The sequence below is a fragment of the Saimiri boliviensis genome, chromosome 12, assembly GCF_048565385.1.
Source record: "Saimiri boliviensis isolate mSaiBol1 chromosome 12, mSaiBol1.pri, whole genome shotgun sequence".
Taxonomy (NCBI): Eukaryota; Metazoa; Chordata; class Mammalia; order Primates; family Cebidae; genus Saimiri; species Saimiri boliviensis.
Genome location: NC_133460.1, coordinates 102,608,551 through 102,626,710, shown reverse-complemented (window position 1 = coordinate 102,626,710; position 18,160 = coordinate 102,608,551). Strand labels below are relative to the sequence as shown.

Sequence of the window (18,160 nt, the reverse complement as noted above, 5' to 3'; positions counted from 1 at the left end):
GGGCTGATTGCTTCTTTGATGCTCCCAGCCTGCGCTGAGGAACAAGCAGTGCTACCAACCATGTGTCCTCTGCAAAGCAACTATCACAGCGTACATTGGCCCTGGAGCTCTCTCCAGGGGAATAGGGATAGGGGAGAAAACTGAGACCCATAAAAAAATATTCAGTGTGAAAAGCTGATTAAGGGGAGCTCTTCTAGAAAACTGCAGTGGGTTGAAGAGTGTCCTCCCTTAAATTCATGTCTTTCCCAAAATCTCAGAATGTGATCTTATTTGGAAATAGGGTCATTGCAGAGGCAATTAGTTAAAGTCAACTCATACTGGAGTTGGGTGGGTCTTTTTTTTTTTTTTTTTTTTTTTTTAGATGGAGTCTTGCTCTGTTGCCCAGGCTGGAATACAGTAGCATGACCTCACCTCACCTCCACCTCCCAGGTTCAAGAAATTCTCCTGCCTCAGCCTCCCAAATAGCTGGGATTACAGGTGCATGCCAACACATCTGGCTCATTTTTGTATTTTTAGCAGAGATGACATTTCACAATGTTGGCCAGGCTGGTCTCGAACTCCTGATCTCAAGTGATCTGCCCACCTCAGCCTCCCAAAGTGCTGGGATTACAGGTGTGAGCCACCATGCCCCACCAAGGGTGGGTCTTATAAGAAGAGTTACACAGACACACAGGGACAATGCCTTGTGTATTAGTCTGCTAGAGTGACTGCAACAAAACACCACAGACTGGGTGTCATGAGAAGCAGAGATATATTTCCTCACGGTTCTGAGGGCTAGAAGTCTAAAATAAAGGTGTTGGCAGGTTTGGTTTCTCCTGAGGCCTCTCTCCTTGGCTTGCAGATGGCCGGCTTCTCACTGTGTCCTCCTATGGTCACTTTCTGTCTGTTTGTGTCCTAATTACTTCCTACAAGGACACCAGTCATACTGGATTAGGGTTTACCCTAACAACCCCATTATAAGCTAATTACCTCTTTAAAGGCCCTATCTCCAAATGCAGTCACATTCTGAAGTATTAGGGTTTAGGACTTCAATATATGAACTGGGGACTAGGACACGGTCAGCCCACAGCACCACGTGACGATGAAGGCAGAGATTGGAGTGATTGCCTGCAAGCCAAGCCTACGTTTGTGATCCTCGGACTCTCTGGAATCTGTCTCTGCAGCTCCAGCAGCTGTCTGGCAGGGACAATCAGACAAGTGCTGGTTCATTCATTCATGCAATTACAGGTCTCATGAATGAATGAATTTAAACTGGCAGTGATTTAAACTGGAAAGTAGCTCTCACGAGGCAATTTTGCACTCAGCCTTCACTCCTCCAGGTAGCTGCAAATCATGAGAAAATATAAGTGTGTGCACAGTCCAGTGCCTGTCTGACAACCCTGCTCGTAGGAGGACTGGGTTTAAGGAAGATTTCAAAATGTAGAAGGGAAAGAAGTAGTCGTGTGAAGCAAGGGGGCCCTAGAGTGCAGATCAGCGAACAGCAGGCAGCCTTTGTCCCCGGTGGGAAGCACCCAGCAAGGGACTGGTGGCAGGGAGCCACTGAGAGGTGCCTGCCTTTTAAAGGGAAAATGTAATTTCTAAACAATCAACATCTTAACAAGCTATAAGCAATCAGCCCTGACTTCTAGCAGATTTACTGATGCTCGAGTGACTAAAATTCACAATGTTTTTCCCAGCCAACTTTGTTAATTTGTGGCCCGTGTTCATTAGGACAAGTCCCTGGGGTTGGTTTCCCTCTCCGCTTCCATCGTAATGACGCCAAGCTAGGGACCCGATCACTTCTCCAGAACAGGTGCGGGCCCAGGGCAGCCCAACCCTGCCTTTCTCACCGTGTTACAGGCTGGCCTCGTAACTAATAGGATAGGATATGTTTGTTTTGTTTGAAAATTCTAGCGTTTCAAAAATCACCCATCATTTATCACTCATCTGAGATGAGCAATTGTGGGTCGATGCTGGCTGGATGCTTTTCCTCCAAACCCCTCCTCTCTTTACCTCCTCCCACCTCCCGCCCCTCTGGGGAAATCAAGAAAAACAAGATTCTACTTGTCCAGGCCCTCCGAGACTCCCCGGAATTGCTGGAATCCTCACAGTAAGTGGCAGTAGTAGAACCATATACAGGATTGTAAATACAAACTGCTCTATGGAGTGGCAAAAAATAATGAAGTAATTAGGTGAACTATTATCAGCACCTGTGACTGATGGGTACAAGCACGTTTCTGGCTTTAGTATATTGTTATTTGTCAGGAACAATGTGCAGATTCTAAAGTTGCCTAACTTCCTGTCCTACGTCCAGCTTCCGTCTCCCGAGAGCCCCAATCACCCCAGGTGGGTCGATGCCCGAGTCCAGCCTGCGGAAATGCAAACTGGGGAAAAGAGAGTCCTGCTTTGCAATCCATTCTGGGTAATGCCATTTTAATTAGCAATTTATGTGAGCCTAAGAGGTGCTACTTCATGTGCTATTTCTAGACTAACCATGGGGCCCACGGACAGACAGACCAAACCATGAGCCCACTTCGATGTGAGACAATTGAGGAGATGGGGACTTGCAGAATAACTCAAAGTTGATTCTCAATACAAATGGCCATTCAGACGCTCAGCCTGCATTCTTGTACGGCAGACGGCCCTGTCTTCTCCTTGAGATTTCTGAAGTGCCCACTTGCCAGAAATCATGATAATTTGATGATGATAATAATAGTTAGCACACATTGCATCACTGTGCACCAGGCCCTGCTTTAAACATGGCATTTGTACTTCCTCATTCATTCCTCACAACAATCCAGTGAGACAGATACCGTCATCATCCCCAGTCAACAGATGGGGAAACCGAGGCACCGAAGTTAAGTGACTGGTCCTACGTCATGGAGGCAGGTTTCCAACCCAGGCACTTTGGTGTCAAAGTGTACCTCCTCATCTTCTGTTCACTGCCCCTGCTTGGTGGGTGCCCTCCAGAGCTGCGGACCAAGGCATGTTGACAGTGTGGCTGGAACAGGCTGAGCACCAAGGAGGGAAGTGAAAAGGTAGAAAAAGGGTTGTGCTAACAAACAAGGCCAGAAGGCAGTCTCTCAAGGCTTACCCTTGGACTTAGGAGGATCAAATACCTTCCTGGAGCAGGTACAGGCAGAGACCCAGGTACAACAGTTCTGCATACAGACGTATGGATCACAGCTCTCATCATTCTCTAGAGAAATGCATGACATGGACGCGGTAAATCCATGTGCATGCACACACACACACACACACACAAACACACACACACACACACGCTTCTTCTAAGCTTCCTTCCATCTAAAACCTCTCCCGGCGCACACACAGCGGCTGGTTCCTGAAGGATATGGTTTTTAAACCAACAGAGTTGGTTGAATTGCTAGCCAGGTGATTGTGTTTTGCAAGTTATGCTTCCTCCAGCAGGCTGAGTTTTTACTTCCACCATCCAGTCAACATTTCCAACTTTGCTGGATGACCGAAGACAAGGGACCCACCTCCTGGGACCTTGAGTTTCTCATCTGTAAAATGTAAATAATGACCCCACCTGTGAGGATTAAACGAGTTAATAAATGTTAACTGCTAATTATTATCATTTTAAACAAAGGAGGAGTGTCTGAGAAGCTAAGGAAGCTTAAGCTTCAGGGCCCTGTCTTGCAAGTTCCCTTCCTCAAGGCTCTGTATTCTGTATCGATAATTTTGTCTTTTTTTTTGAAACGAAGTCTCACTCTGTAATCGGGCTGGAGTGCAGTGGCATGATCTCAGCTCACTGCAACCTCCACCTCCCAGGTCCAAACAATTCTCCTGCCTCAGCCTCCCAGGTAGCTGGGACTACAGGTACATGCCACGATTCCCAGCTAATTTTTAAATTTTAATAGAGACGAGGTTTCACCAGTTGGCCAGGATGGTCTTCATCTTTTGACCTTGTGATCCACCCGCCTCGTCCTTCAAAAGTGCTGAGATTACAGGTGTAGCCACTGTGCCCGGCCCTATTTTCTTTTTCTTAAAGAGAGCACTGTCTCTCCCAACTCCCGTGCCCGTCACCCCTAGGATTGTATAAGCTTCAGGCTCCTCAAACCTGTTCTACCTCATGGGGATTAAGGCAAGGAAGTTCGTGGCTGGGCTAAATCACTATAGCTCTGCCTAGCTCAAACAGGCAGAACTTCTAAATAGAAGATCTAAAAACATGTGTGAAATACTCTGCTTTGTGAACAGGGGCACAAACTTCTTTCTAAGACGAGTAGCCACAGAAGACAGTATTTGCTAGACTCATTATAGGGTGACCAACTTGTCCCCATTTGTCCAGGACTATACAAGTTTAAAGGCTGAAAGCACCATGTCTAGAAAATCTCTTCCGTTCTGGGCAAGCTGGGTCAGTTTATCACTTTCCTTGTTGAAAGCATGTCAGTGCTACTCATCACAGGGCTCCCAGCTAGTAGAGCGCTTGGCAGGTGGTAGGTGCCCAGTAAATATTTGTTGAATGAATGGAGTGTAAACCAACCATTGGTACCTCACGGGCTCTGAGGAGGATGAGTCCGCAATGATCTAAGGTGAACAGGTAGATTTCATGGAAATTCTGCATGAAAAAATAAGCCTGTGATGGTGAGATTGGATCACAAAACGACCATTATTGAAAGGAGGGTTGTGGAATGTGATGAGGGGAATCCCCGAAATGCAGGGGGCTGTTTAGACCCCAGGACCGTTTCTGCTTACTTTCGTGTACCTGATAACAAACAGTATGTCTTCCATTAGAATTTCCACATCATCATTTTCTCTGCTTGGAAACAAAGCTAAGAGCAAGGCAGAACCTTGAATACAAGCTGAATCTGGTGTGTGTGTGTTTGGTGGGGGCAGCGGGGAGGATAAACAGTGCCCCAGGCAGGTCGGCAGTGGGCTTTGGGCATGCGGTGAGCTGCTCGGGCCCCAATTCCACAGGCTGTGTAGACTCCAATTACCCGAGGACTTAAAGATCAAACAGCTCAACTGTGCCTCACAATAAAAGAGGAGGTCTTAATTTTATTCCGCACTACACCCTTCCAGCCAGATCGTGCAAAACAATGCCTTGTATTTATGTCTTCCTGAGTCCCAAGCCTTTCTGAAATTGTCTCAGGTTATCCCAGCAACATCGCTACAAAGTGGACAGAGGAGAGAGTTAGATAGTCTAAAGAATCATGCGATTTCTACTGGACTGGTCAGAATGTCACGGCAACCACGGATGGCTTTATCAAAATCTCACACTCCTGCTTTGTTGAAGACAGAGCACTTTTACATGTTATTTATTTTTATTTTTAGGTATGTTTTTACTGGTGGCATGTTGGCTTGTGGGGAAAATAGTTTGCACTGGTCCTCAGCTGAGCTTCCCATATGCGCAGGGAACTCTATACACAGAACACAAGAAAGCCCGACAGCGCCGATGGCTAGAGACCGGGACTTTGCAAATTTTATTTTTCCCCACTCACATAGTACAAACAGGATTCGTAGTAAGGCACGATGCTGCCAAAATTAGTCTGATTTCCTTTTTAACTATAATGATAGCTAATAGGTAGATATTCTAGAAAATGTAGTCATTTTGAACATTTGAGATTAAGGAAAGCAGAAAGATTTGGAATATTCTTTTTGTGTAGACATCAACTGTAGGCAACGACAGAGACCCAAGCCTGTAAATCTGGTTTATTTTTACATATGAGCTTGAAAAAAACCCCGTCTTGCTTTCAGACAATGGGTTTTTAAAATTTGAGAATAGTGCATCAAAATGATGAAAAATTTTAGGATTGTTTGATATGTCACTTAACCCACAGAAAACCAAATTCTTCATCTTGCTACTTGTTCATAGCCTTTTATAAAATGAACACTTCAGAAACCTTAAATTGACAAATGCTTCTCTTAAAATAAATCACTCTTTGATAAAGAGAGTGGAAAATAAATGTTTGAGATGTAGCCGAAGCTCTATCACAATTTAGTAATCAGGATTATAGTTCAAAAGGCAAAAACTGATATCTTTTGAGGTTGAGCATTTTATACTGAAAGCATATATTTATAATGGAAATTAACCTTAAGACGAAGAGGAAATGATCTTATAGGATTTTCTATTTTGGAACTAATAAGCAATATCATTTCTTATTTGATGGTCTTAAGAAGCAGTTAACATGACTTGAAAGCAACATTTTTCAAGTACTGTATACATGCTACCATGGAAAACCGGAAAGGAAAAATGTTCCTGTCTGTGAGATTCCTAAACAATTTATCTTAATTTGAGTTGTTTACTCTCAAATACTGAATGTTCTTCCTGCTGTTCTGCATAGTCCCACATGGTGTATTTAATGATTTTTGTGAAATTTACAACCAAGTGACTTATTATCTCGCTTTGAATTGTCTGGAAGATACTTAATTGAAAAAAACTCTTAGAGTCCTCATTCTATTAAGAACTAATTAAACTTACAAGAATAAACTTGGAGATACTTATTTTTTCCACTACTATTTTTGGATGTATTCTTTTTATTATAGTAGCCCCAGGTTAGAAAGCTAAAAATCAACATGGTTGATAATTGTGAAATATGATACTGTAATTCATGGCAAAATATCACGATTATGCATATGTGTAAGAATTAAGATGTCTTAGGAGCTAGCACAGAGTGAGCTGGATAAAATGTGGCACCTGCCACAGAATCTTTCCTCTGAGCATTTCAGTAATGCCAGGCAAGTCCTCGGGCTTGTAGAAGTCACGGCTAGGTCATGAATTTCTACACACAGCGATGGTTTCTGCGGGACAAAAAGCAGTGAATAATATCGTGCTACTTACCTTGCTTTATACCACAACTGTTGCAGGCAAGGATGTCTCCCACGGCGTCTTGGTTACTTACCTGCTTCCCAAAAGAAATGTTTTCCCTGACCAGTTACTTCTTGGTTGTTCCTTAAGACATAGGAATTTTGGAAAAGACTGTGCCATGCTTTCCTCAGTGGTTCCTCTCAGTTTAGTGCCTTAAAGATGGACAAATGTTCACTGGCTGCCCGATAGGCACTAAGCAATCAAGCTTGTTCCAAAAGCCTTTCCCACGGCATAAGCAGTTTCACAGATGGCCACTAGATGGCGTGTGACAACCATTTGTGTCAGCCACACGCGAAGGCTTCCCCATTCTCCATGAAGGTACCAGTCGCGTCCTCCAATAATTTCTCCAAGACAACTTCACTATTATGTTGTTATCATTTCAGTCTTCATATGGAAACTTAAATGGTCCAGGTTTACATTTTGGAAGTAGGGGGAAATTTTCAGTAGGAGAGCCTGTAATAGAATGTGTGCTGTTGTATTTACGCATCACCGTTAACAAACATTGGCACTTAAAGCTGAATTAAGGCACCTGGTTAAATGTCAGTGTGTATCTACCCGCTTACCTACCAATGATTCATCAAACATCTGTTAAGTGTCTACTACCATGTGAAAAATGTGATTCATTCTTCTAAAATGTTGAAAGGACATTTTATTACCGGAAAGTAATACAAATATCAGAAAATAAAGACATCATTTTATGTTGCACCGTTGGTCATTGATATAATATTAAAACTAAATAAATTAGCTCCTCCTTATCTAAGGTTTTGTTTTCTGCGATTTCACTTACCTGCAGTCAGTTGTGGCTGCAAAAATTTAAATGGAAAATTTCAGAAGTAATTCATAAGTTTTAAATTGCATGCTGAAATCCCTCACTATCTGTCCCACCTGCTCTGTCCCACCTAGGAGGTAAACCTTCTCTTTGTCCAGCATATCCACACTGTCTAAGCTACCTTCCCGTCAGTCACACAGTAGCTATCTCAGTTATCACATAGACTGTCACCACCGTTTCCTAGTGCCTGTGTTGAAGTAACCCTTATTTTGTTATATAATGGCCTCAAAGCATGAGAGTGATGATGCTGGTAATCTGCATATGCCAAAAAGAAGCTGTAAAATGTTTCCTTTAAGTGAAAAGGTGAAAGTTATCAAATTAATAACGAAAGAAAAAAATTGTATGCTGACATTGCTAAGATTTACAGTAAGAATGAATCTTCTACCCATGAATTGTGGCCAATTAACTGTGAACACCACTGCACTCAGATCAGCCTATCCATGAATGATAAGGAAAAAAAAGAAATTCATGCCTAGTGCATGTAGGGTTTGGTACTATTGCAGTTTCAGACATCCAGTGGGGGTCTTGGAAGAACGTATTCCCCCATAAATAAGGGGGCAGTTATATGCTCCTGGAATTTCATTGGCTTCATTTCTTGATGTAGAATAAATCTGAACATCAAGGGGGAAAGATCACATGAAGCACCTTGCAAATTATCTTTCCCCTTATAGCAAAATATAATTCTCCTTACTTTAATAAATGTAAATTCCTATAAGGAAAATAAATTTATAAAACATACAAGACCTATAGTGGTGTCAATTTCTCTTTTGTGTCCACTGTCACCGAGTATAGAAATGAGTTATTTTAAGACATAATTTTTACAAATCTATATTAAGATAAACCTTAATAATAATGACTTTATTACAAAATGTTCAGAAAGACATGAGAAAATGTCCCCAAAAGTTAGTTCCATATCCGTGAGAAAATAAAGCAATCTCTAAGATCATTTCCACTTTTAAAAGTCAGTGGTTTAAAAAAAAAGTGGCATTTGCGTTCTTTCACCCTTCTCAAAATAGGTGTGATATTTCTTCTAAGCCAATCTCTAACCGAAAGAAAAGAATGGTCTCATTTTTAGAATTACTGGCTATTTGTTTGAACTGAAGAATTAGTTGCATTTCAAAATAAGGACATGCCTAATGAAATGATTAAAACATACGGAACATTAAATTATAAGCAGATGGGGGTAAAACCAAGGGAACAGGGAGGTGAGTTTGCTGGAGACCTGAAGTCCGGGGAAGCTGACAGCTTTGGGTTTTCCTCAATAATACAGAAGATGATTGTTTAAGCAACAGAGGGTACAAAAACAACCTTTGGAAGATTTTCTCTCTCTCCCCACCTCTCTCTCTCTCTCTCTCTCTCTCTCTCTCTCTCTCTCCCTCTCTCTCCTCCCTCTTTTTTGATAGGCAGCAACTTACAAGAAAAGCCAGAAAAGAAAACCCGTGTGTATTATAACAGTTTAAAGAGACAGCCGTTACAGAAAGAAAATAGACATTCACATGGACGCCTGGGAAAGAACCAGGAGTCACCGTGCAAATGTGTCATAGCAGCGAGAAGTCCAGTGAGAGTGAAGATCAGCCAGGCCCTGGTGAGTCATGGCTCAGGATTCAGATCTTCATCTTCCTAAGACACTCATCTCCCTGGTCCCAGTTATTCCTGAAACACCGTCCCTCCTCCATTTCCCCTGAAATTTATCATTTAAAATGTGGCTCTGTATAGGTAAAAGATAAGAGTTTGATGAGATAGAGTTTACAACAGCTAAAAAAGAAGCTTAGTGGATGGGAGCGGTTCACAGACAGTGCAAATTGTCTGTTAAGTGGCACTTTATGGATGGGGAGAATCCATGAGAGTTTTATCTTGAATTTCTATCAGGCTGCATTCAGCAGAAGCTGGTTCCCTGGAAACTGGCATTAAAAAAAAATCTCTGTCGTGTTTCTATCTTTCCTGGATATACAATGGCAGTTTCGACCCATTTGAGCTGGCTTCCTGAACAGTGGCAGTGATTGTCTCCGAGTGTGGGTTAATGGATGTAGGTCTAGAGGTAAAGGAAATAAACCCTCTAAGATGTTGTCTAATTTTTAAAAGGCATCTCACCTTCCTCAGCTGTGTGTCTTCTTTGTCTTGGATGTCTGCAAGGGAGAGGACAGCGTGGCTGTGGCGACTGTGGGTTGCACCCAGGGCCAGGGCCAGGCTCCGAGTGAGGGCGAGGGTCACCTTTAGAATGGAAATCACTTCTTGCTTTAATAGCAGAAAGAACACCTTGGACGTGAGTCAGCACACACACACACACACACACACACACACACACACACACACTCCCCATGAAGGAATTGGCTGTTCTCAGTCTCTTTCAGGTAAGACCCTTCTCCTCATCCATCTTAGCCGCTCCGTATGTCTGCGGAACTATATCACATCAGTGCTTCCACATCTGTCCTCATGGCACTGAGAAATTCTTTGGAAACTCACTAGTTATTGCAGAGTCTTATTTCCCTGGCATCATCCTCCAAGAGAAGGCACAAGCTATTGATCTCGCTCTACCTCATGCCTAGTTAAAACTCTCAGAGCCATCTCTTCCAGGTGGCAATGACTACGTGCTCAGGTGTTGGGGGATGGGTCTCCTTCCCAGATATTTTGCCCCATTTACCAGGCAGATCTGGGTTCAATGGAATATTTAGCTTCACCAACTATGAAGTGTTGCCCCCTACTCTCCACCTTCCCCACCCGATCAAAATACGATCTCAAGATTTTCTCTTTAATCTTTAAGGTTTTATTGAGTATGTCCTATTGTATGCCTCTTTCAGTCTTTGGAAAGAAAATGGGCCATAAATGTATACATTTAACACTTGTATATAAAAACGTATAAGTAGCATCTACTGAAATTCCACCTTTAGAGATGCACTTTTTGGAGATTTGAAGGTATTCTCATCTCTATGAGAAAAGAACATGCTTGAGGAGGTTATCACCTGAAACCTTTCTTTATCAGCTACTGGGCAGAGAAGCTGGGGGCCCAGAGGCTGGAAGGGACAGGAAATTACTTAGCAGCCAACCAAAAGCAAAGCTGATCAGGGCTTCATGAGGAGATAAGACAGAACTGACTGAGGTGGGGGCAGGCATGGGGAGAGTTGGAGATGGGGAGGAGCCAAAGGCACAGGTGAGCCACTCTCTGTCTGAACCCATGTGACTCACACCCTTTCCTGGTCTCTCCAGGATCCTGCAGGAACAAAGGGACGCCTGTGGCTCTGCAACTGGATTGGAAGGAGCCAAAACTCTCCTGATTTGAGTTTCTGGCTCTGCTCCAGTCAGGCACACCTCCATGAAGACCTCAAAGTTATGTCCTCTAAAAACTCATTGAGCAGCTGCCATCATCATCATGGTCTTTCTTCATCATGGTGGTAGAAACTCACACGAGCAAGTCACCCACATTATGCCACTTAGACCTCCCCATTGCCCTATGAAGTTACCACCATGTTCACCCTGAGCCCTGGCTGGAGCAGCAGTTGGCGCATAATAAGAGCTCCAGGAAGGGCAGTCATGGCAGCATTCTGTGTACAGCACTTGTATGGGAACAGTCCCTAGAAAGGGAAAAGAGGAAGCTCTATGGCTTTCCAGGTGCTAAAGAGTGATTAATCCACACTAGTCCATTGAGCACCTATTCCACGTCCTTGAGGAAAACACGGGATGCTGGGTTTGCAGGCGATGCTACACCTGGCGTGCTGTGTTGGATATGTAAAGGTTTGCCAAGTCAGCTTACGGGTGACTTGGAGGTGTGGATGGACCACCCCTTACCCTTGAGAAGCTATCTTTGAGGATAAGGAGGGGATGCAGAGTGGCACAAAGTATGAGGACAAGCGCACAGTGTCTCTGCCCAGGACATCCGCCTGCTGTGTTCTCAGCTGCCTGCAGTGTTTCTCTACCTTCCCTGGCCCAAGGACCACCTGAGGGAGGTGGACAAAGATGCAGATTTCTGAGCCCTGTCCCCAGAGATGCCACTTTGCTATGTCTGGAGTAGGCCAGGGAATTTACATTTTTACCAAGTTTCTCAGGTGATCCCAACACTGGGGCTCACAGACCACCTGCTGAGAAACAAAGACCTAGAGGAGACAGAGATCAGAGTGGACCAGGAGCTGCCCAGAGGAGGGAAGGTGTTGAGTGGGCCCTCCCATCTACCTCCCTCTTATCACAGCTAGGACCATTTACCCCACTGGGGGCCCTGCACTTCTTCAGAACTGGGTGCCTGGAAGGGAAAGCAGAGACAAGACCGAGTCACACATCCTACCTTGGGAACTCATGCTTGGGAAGGTGAAACAAGTCTCAGATTAGCTCTGAGGCCCCCAGAGTGCAGCTCAGGCCCTGATCAGCCAGGAGGAGGCTGAGGGGCGCCTCACTCAGCTTGGCGTCCAGCTGCCTGGATGGAAACAGCTGAACTTCAAAGGAAGCATGGGGTTTACCCGAGGGCAGCTGTGGATGTGTGGGTGGGAAAGAGAGAGAGAGAGAGAGAGAGAGAGAGAGAGAGAGAGAGAAAGAGAGAGAGAGAGAGAGACCGAGATTCCGGAAGGAAATTAACAGACTTTTATTTGGGCTTTATTTATGAGGTGAGGTGGGTATACTTGGGATTGTCTTCCACTTTTGTGTTTTAATCAGCACTCAACAGTAAACTCACCCTGATCATCCCTTGACTATCCATGCAGAGAAATTGTTTCATGGTAATTCCGTCTGAAGTCCTTTTCCTCACTCATCCTTTAAGGACCACTATTAAAACTCCCTGGAAGCCAGAAGGTGAAGAACTTGGGGCATCCACGTCATAGCCAGCAAATGCTTTCGTGAGGTTTTTTTTTCATGAGATGCAGTGATTTTAGAGAGTTTGGCTGAAAGATGTTGAAAACTTCAAACAAACAAAAGCAAGCCACTCAGGATTTGGAAGACTGAACAGTTAAGAGCCTGAACCATGTTCCCTCTCAGGAAGACACAGGAAGACAGACACGGCCCCCTAGCAGTTTCACAATAGGTGAGAAGATGTTGTAGAAGGAATTGCTTTCAATGGCTTAAGTTGCAGGAGGGAAAACATGCGCTCAGAGCTTGAAGAAGTTAAAACAAAACAAAACAAAACAAAAACCAACAACAACAAAAATCATGGATTGTGCAGAAAAAAAAAGAACTAGCAAAACAAGGGAAGGAACTGCCAAAGAAAGTGGAATTTCCATCCCTGGAGCTATTTTGAGCGGGAGGAGGGACCTCTTTATTACAGGTTGTTCAGATAAATGAACTCGATCCCACCGCAATGCCTGGGAATGAACTAAATGACCCAGGCGAAGCTCCTTCCAGCCCAAACAACTCCGTAATTATTGACCCAGGTGGCCAAGGGTTTGTCTCAGAGGATGAAGAGTCCATTTTCCACTGACTTGCAAAGCCTCTGTTGCCAACAGTGCTTTGTCATTGACTGGATCATTTTCAAGTCATTCTGTTCAGCAAAAACTCCAATGGGGAGTCCACACAGCAACCCGCTAAGCACTTGCTGAGGACTCAGGCCTCAGTTCTTTCTGGCCAAATTTAATTCCCAGTTGCATTGTGCAGACTCAGGAAAAGTCCTAAGGTCTGCTGAAGAATCCTGCAGAATTCTCCTGGGAGAAATGGAAGTAGCAAATACCCTCCATTTTTTCTCTTGCTAAAAAGTTCCAGCTATTTGCTTCTAAAGCTGGTGGCTGGAGTCCTCCCACCCCCAAGGACTGTAGAGCATAGCCTACCTCCATCCTGTTTTCAGTCACATGGATGTGAAATTACTCTGAATTTCTCCATGTTTTCTCACCCACAGGCTTGGCATGAGGATATCCTGTCATCAAAATATAATCAGAAAAAACTCCCAACCCATTTTCCCCCTCTACTTCTCCCTTCATCTTCTGGTCTCAGTAAGGTCATTTAAAAAGGGGTTTTAGAAAAACAGTTTCATCGTTTTATGTCCCTAGACAATAAATATTTTGTAATAATAATTAAAAAAATAAAAACATAAGCCTTAATTTTCTCTGGCTTTACCAGCTTGAGGGGGTAAATGGCCCCTTTGCTAATGAAAAAAAACCACACATGACCTGGCTCCTGCCCCACCTACTTAATATCTGGGGCTTCTCAGTGTGCAGCTCCATCTGGGGGATCTTAAAGGGTTCTAGAGACAGCTCTCACAGACACAGGAAGTCCATCCTGACCCCCCTCCCCAGGAGCCACTCTGAAGGGGCAATTCACCACTGTCCCTCACTGCCAGGACTCATAGTGACAACATGGATTTCCAGACTAGAGTGCTTATTCTGGATGGTTCCAAAGTGGCCAACCTAGAGGCTGCAGCAGAGCTGTGTTCCTCAGGGTTCCTCCAAAATGCTGACAACACAGGTTCAAGTCCTGCTGACACATGGTGATATGGTTTGGCTGTCTCCATCCAGATATCTTCCTGAATTGTAATTCCCACAATTCACATGTTGTAGGAGGAACCAGATGGGAGGTGATTGAATTATGGGGGCAGGTCTTTCCTGCACTGTTCTTGTGATAGTAAATAAGTCTTATGAGATTTGATGGTTTTAAAAATGGGAGTTTCCTCTCTTTTTGCCTGCAGCCACCCAAGTTAAAAGTACCTCACTTGTCCTTGCCTGCTGCCATGATTATGAGGCCTCCCCAGCCATGTGGAACCGCGAGTCTGTTTCTTTGTCATTTACCCAGTCTTGGGTATGTCTTTATCAGCAGTGTGAAAATGGACAATACACATAGGAAGACCCCTGCCCCTGAGCACCCATCTGTGAGACTCAGACACCAGTCACAGGGTTTAGCCAAAGTGCTAAAACTTGGGACAGATGAAGCTCTACCCATTGTCCTCCCCCACCAAGGATCAAGAACAAAATTCCCTCTTGCTTTGGGCTCCCAGAGACCCCACCCACCAGATAACCAGTTCTGAATTCAGCTGTGCTTCTTGCAGTCATTATCCAACTCCAAAGACCATCTTACTTTTTCTTAAGTTATGCCTGTTGACCCAATAATTCTGTCTGAGTCATATTTTTCTAGGAAACTGTTCTGAGTACAGGAGAGCTAGTATACACAGCACAGAAGCATCATTTAGAAGAGTGAGAAATCAGAAATCACCAAAATATTCAAACATTAAAAAATGGTTGAATAAATTATGCCCTTCAAAGGAATAGTGCACAGCTATGTTTGTGATGCCTTAGAATGGTCTTTTTATATCTCTCAGTTACCCAGTTAATAAGCTTTTGTCTTACTAACAATTCTTTATATTAAATTATCTGTGTTTAAATAGCTGGAGTGGCTTCTGTCACTAGGGTGAGATTGCAAATCTCCAACCGCAAACACCCCAGAACCCTCACCATGCTACTTCTCCTACTTCACAGAAAAAGTAGACACCTTCAGCTGAGAATTACCCATTTCTCACAATCCACACCTAAAAATGTACCCACATCTCCTCTCACCTCCTTTCCTGTTTTACAGTAATTAAAGCCATCTCTCCTCCTGTTTAAAACGCGGTCCTACTTGTGTGGTTTTGATTCCATCTTCCTCCTGCCCTCCGAGCAAACGTACACTATTGACTAATATCCATTTCCTCTCATATATTCAACATTTTCTCTACTGGCTTTTGAATATGTGCAAATCTCACAGAATAAAAAGAATCCTTCCTGGATTCCCACCCTCCACCAGCTACCATCCCTCCTCTCTCCACAACCAAACCTCTTTTAAGAGATGCCCCAACTCACTGTCTCCATTTCTTCCCTTTCCACTTAGGCCTCAGTCTACTGCAATCCAGTTTCTGGTCCCAGCAGTCTGCTCATGTACCCATGAACCACATGCAGTGGTTATCTTGAGGGAAGTCTTCAGTGCTTCTGCCTCTGGCTGCCTCAGACATGGTGACTTGTATGGCACAAACTACCTGTGGTCAGAGACACTTACCACAGGTAGGATTTTACATGTATGCATGGGGTTGGTTCGTTGATGTTGGTCTCCCCACAAGTTGCATGTTCCAAGCAATCAGGGAGCATACCTGCCATGGTATCTGCTTGAATTCTCAGGGCCTGTCTCTTTTTTAAGATAGGTGAGCATTTGTGGAATGAGTGAATTAATGAGTTTGAACTGGGGACCACTGCTCTTGGTACAATACTCTCTCAATCCCTTTACATCAATCCCTTTACATTATTGGGCTATAATCTTGGAAGAGAAAACTCCAAACTCCATAATCCCAAATGTTGAAATCCCGAAAGACCCAAATTCCAGAAATATAATTCAGAAAACTAAATCTAAAAATTTCATTAAAAGACATTCATGTACATTTTAAAAAGGTGATTTGAGAAAAACATAAAACATGACAATACTTTATATAACACTTTAAACAGTAAAATAGGCAATAATGACATATATGTTTTTGCAAGCATAAATACTCAAGTACTAAAGACGGTCACAGGGATATAACAGTTGTGAGCAGATGATCCATATTCGTAAAGGAATAGGTCAAAAGGAAAATGTAAAAATCCATTTACAACCAGCTTTGTAACTGCAGTCATCTGAAATACCTTGACAAACAACCTAAGTCTTTAGAGAAGATTAAAAAACCAAAGGAATCACCACCACATATGCAGTCGTCTAAAGAGCTGAGATGTGGAGGAATTTCATCATTCACAAGTGTAGATGTACAAAAAAACAACTCTTTGTTTGTTGAGGAAGTTTCAATGTTTTTGCTTACACACAATGTCAGTATTGTGATGATGCACCACTTTCATGTATTCAAATTTGCAAAGATTGCATAAAGCAAAGTAGAACTCTAAAAGTCTTTATATAGTTTATACCTCCAGTATTGGAAATGATGCCAGGATGCAATACATAGCATAGTGAGTTGTAAAAAATAATGCCAACATTTTAAAATAGTGGGGGGGAAACAAGAAAATAATATAACCCCTCTCTTTAAAAAACTAAAAAGAAAATTTGACGTATGCAAAAGTGCATTATGGGGATAGATTATGGGCAATTAATTTCAGAAGTAGTCTATAAAAGCTGGCTGATGTTCATAATCATTAACAATATTTTGAGAGCTTTTATCTTGATGAATAGTTGCTTTTTTCTTTTTATGGTGTGGCTCCTCAGAAAATATGTTCCCACTCGTTTTCTCCATAGCACTGCTCTTTTTGAAGTTCTTCTGTAATTTGATATACACTGACATGAAACTTCTCTATGACATATTCACATTTTTTTTGTGCCATGCTTCTTTGTTGTATTGTATGTATGTATCCATGCATATGGAAATCCATTCCCCACGTTCTTGCATACAGGCCACAGAGTTGGCAGAAACAATACAGGTGATGGGACAGCAACACCACTGGGAAAGTCACTTCTTACTGTACCACATACATAATTATTTTCCAACCCGTTAGTAACTTTGTTGTCTTCTTTAGGAAAATGCAGTTTTAGTTCATTAGAAAGCTCCAAGAATTTCATCAGTTGGAAGGAGTGCCAATGCAGATAAATGATGGCATGACATCCCTTTGTTGGTTGAAGCAGTCCTAGAGGCCATCTGGGTTTAAGAGAGGGGAACATCAGCTCCATTTTTGGATGTGAAGAGTGTGACAAAAGCTGTGGCCATTTCAATGTATTATAATCAGCTACATCAGAATTATTATCTTTCAATGCTTTGAAGGTTTAGTTATTTATTTATTTTTGAGATGGAATCTTGCTCTGTTGCCCAAACTGGAGTACTGTGGCACGATCTCGGCTCACTGCAACCTCTGCCTCCTGGGTTCAAGCAGTCTTCCTCTCTCAGCCTCCTGAGTAGCTGGGACTACAGGTGCTCACCATCACACCTGGCTGATTTTTTTTTTTTTTTTTTTTTTTTGTATATTTAGTAGAGATGGGATTTCACTGTATTAGCCAGGATGGTCTTGATTTCCTGACCTCGTGATCTGCCCACCTCACCCTCCCAAAATGCTGGGATTACAGGTGTGAGCCACCGCTCCCGGCTGCTTTGAAACATTTTTTACCTTAGATTTTATTTCTACTTAGGGTAAACACTGCCTATAAATTTAATTAGTCATTGTGTTGTGCAAGTCTTCATATTTGTACAATGACATCTACAGATTTAATAACTCAGAAGTGTATACAGCAATCACAACAGGCCATTGAGATGGGAGGTAACATAAAAAGAACAGAGGGGTAGCAATATTTTGTGATTAATGAGTCCTAATAGCTAAAATATAATAGCTCCCAGCAAGTCATGGACACTCAAAGGATATCTGAAATGGAATATTATTATTAGCATTTTGATATCCTCCGTTTTCATGATTTCTTCTCTCTTGCTTCCCTTCATGTTTTAAAGGTGTTGGGTTTTAATTGGTTTCATCTGTCTTTTAGTACTTTATTCCTCAAATATCATTCTTTTGTCTTACAGCTTTATCAGCCCTTTTCTGTATTTTTTTAAAATTAAACTTTTTGAGATAATTCTAGATTCAAATGGAATGTAAAAAGTCATCTAGATCTCTTGTACCCTTCACCCAGTTTCC

At 42.8% G+C, this 18,160-nt stretch overlaps 1 long non-coding RNA gene across 1 annotated transcript in view; it reads right to left on the bottom strand.

Moving 5' to 3' along the window:
• Positions 1-387: 387 nt before the first annotated feature.
• The window catches only part of LOC141579926 (uncharacterized), a 206,016-nt gene continuing 188,243 nt past the window's right edge, over positions 388-18,160 (bottom strand). Inside the window, exon 3 of the long non-coding RNA XR_012512943.1 lies at positions 388-7,261. This is a non-coding gene — a long non-coding RNA (uncharacterized LOC141579926). The remainder of the gene's footprint in view (positions 7,262-18,160) is intronic.